Source organism: Zingiber officinale, chromosome 5A (genome assembly GCF_018446385.1).
Source record: "Zingiber officinale cultivar Zhangliang chromosome 5A, Zo_v1.1, whole genome shotgun sequence".
Classification (NCBI taxonomy): domain Eukaryota; kingdom Viridiplantae; phylum Streptophyta; class Magnoliopsida; order Zingiberales; family Zingiberaceae; genus Zingiber; species Zingiber officinale.
Genome location: NC_055994.1, coordinates 72,477,873 through 72,480,416, shown reverse-complemented (window position 1 = coordinate 72,480,416; position 2,544 = coordinate 72,477,873). Strand labels below are relative to the sequence as shown.

Here is a 2,544-nt window from a genome sequence, read left to right as displayed (position 1 = left end):
CAGGGAGACATTGAGGAGCGAGGACAGCACGGGGTATTCTTGTTACGATGGTTGCTCGGTTGTCGATCGAAGAGAATCTGAGAGACCCGATTGTTGAGACCTTATAGAGCTCAACGTGAGGCGAGTGGTCCATATTATCGATAGAGGATGTCGAGGCATAAGACGCCGAAGTGTTATCTTGACCGAGTCGAGACCTTTAGAGTTCTCCATTTGTGATTTTGCGAGTTTCACCCACGAAAGGGGTGAAGAGATTTGGCCTCGAGGTAAGCTAGCTCCGCGGTACATTGCTCTTGGAGAGGATCGGAGCAGTAGCTTACCGATTGGCACTACCACCGTCCCTGTCAGGCGTCCACGATGTATTCCACGTATCTATGCTGAGGAGATACGTACCTGATCCGACGCATGTGCTGGTTGATATTCCAGTTCCAGTTCAGCCTGACATTATTTATGAGGAGGTTCCGGTAAGAATTTTGGATCGGAAAGAGTGTAAGTTGTGGAACAAGACTATCCGGCTGGTTAAAGTCGGATGACAGCATCATTTAGACGAGGAGATTACTTGGGAGCTCGAGGATGCGATCCGAGCTCGATATCCCCATCTTTTTACTGGAGGTATGTGATTTATTTACCGTTCAGCATTTATACTCTATATCTGTTGTTAGCACTTGCTGATGGTAGATAACAAAATTTGGGGACCAAATTTTTATTAGTGGGGGAGAATGTAAAATACCAGAAAATAGGCGAATATTAATAAGGGAATTTTCTGGAATTTTAGGTCATTTTTCGGAAATTTTTCAGAGCTCGTATGGACGAGTTAACGGGGACAAGAACGGGGCCCGGGAAAGCCTGTTTAGGCTACCCCATTTAGGCGAGGAAAAGTTATTTATTTTCTTTTCCTTTTTATTTGTTTTTCTTTTCTCTTTTATTCCTCTCCCCGACGCCGTTCATTTCTTCTCCCCCGACGCCGTTCTCCTCTTCTCCCCTCTCCTTCGCCGAAGCCAGGCCGCCGACGACGAGAGCCACCCTAGCCGCCAGCCACCGAGACCCCCCTCTCTTCCTATCCTCTGGCCGAAGCGACACCACTGTTCTTCTTCTTCTTCTCTACCTAGCACCGGCCGTGATTTTTCTCTGCCGATGATGCCACCCGAGCCTTCCCGGCGAAGTTGCCACAGCCGACGGCGAGCCCTAGTTCTTCACCGTGCCTTAGTCCTCACCACCGGATCTTATTTTTTTCGCCATCAGAAGCCGGCAGAGACGAAGAAGTGTATCAAGATGGTAGGCATTATGTTTCATTTGATGGTTGAGATGTATGGGATCGATTCATATTTTTCCCTTGCTCACCAGCGACATTAGGTTGTTGAAGTAAATTGGTTGTGGAATTTTCTTCCGGCAGCAACCATCTGTGGTTGAGAATTGAACAGAGGAAGAATTCCAAGAGGTGAGGTTCTGTGCACTGGGGTATTCGGGTGGTGGACAACATGTTTGAACAGGGCAGAGAGGTAAATTCCAGTAGGGTTTCTTTGCCGGCAGCACTTCAACCAGTAACCCTATTGGCTGTGAACTTGAGGTATGATGTAGGAATCTTAATACATTTTGTAATTGATGAGGTCTATAAATTTAGAATGGAACATGTGGTTAATCATGTTTTAGATTCAGGTGTACTTGGATTTAGGTTTTTGGATTTCTATCTAATGGTTTGTTTAGAGGTAAGGTGTATAAATTTGTTCTGGTATCAGGTTCGTATTTGGAAGAGTTTAAGTTGATTTAGGTTTAGACCTAAATCAAATTTTATAGTGGAACGAATTAGGGTTCTGGTAAATAAGGAATTTTCTTTAGCTATGTGATATATATGTAGCTAAATTAAATGTGGTTATTACAGGACCTGGTCGCGAGACGAGTATCTCGATATCGGATTGGACCTTTCTATTTTCGGAGGCGGGTACTTTTGACTTATGTCATTTGATATGCTTAGTAATTAAATTAACAGGTTGCATTAATTGTGTTTCTTATCTGTTTCGGTTAATCACTACCCAGATCTTACATGCTTGATTGATTGATTGGTTTTGCATCTCAGGTATATTTTACCTGTTTATACATGCTTATAGGGGTAGTGATATACCATGCTTTACCATGTTCAGGACCTAGGTTTTATACCTTCTGTATACCTTTGGATTGTTTTGGATTCGTTGACCTATGATGCATTTTTATATATGTATGGATTAGGTCAGGATGTTTATATGGTTATTGCCATGCATCATTTGCATGATTGCATGCTGTGCGATAGTCCGCTCCATTATTGTTGAGCACATCGCCAGTTACATGGATCTGAACACACCACCATTCATGGGTTAGTGGTCGATTCAGGCTGAGTGTGTTGCAGCAGGGACTCTGTTAGGCACCGTTGGTCCGCTCATGGGTAGTGTGACACAACGTGTTATCCGGCAGGGATTCCTCCCCATCATCGTGTACCGGGAGTTGAAAGCATTGCGCCCCCCCATCTATGATTTGGGGTAGGAGGATAGGTGTACTCGACAGCATCCGTCCACT

The 2,544-nt window shown here is 44.5% G+C and overlaps 1 long non-coding RNA gene across 1 annotated transcript; it reads left to right on the top strand.

The window, feature by feature from the left end:
* The first annotated feature begins 977 nt into the window (after window positions 1–977).
* On the top strand, window positions 978–1,936 carry LOC121982900. The gene is made up of 3 exons (XR_006112321.1): window positions 978–1,272; window positions 1,342–1,564; window positions 1,877–1,936. It is a non-coding gene; the product is annotated as an uncharacterized LOC121982900 (long non-coding RNA).
* Window positions 1,937–2,544: the final 608 nt, after the last annotated feature.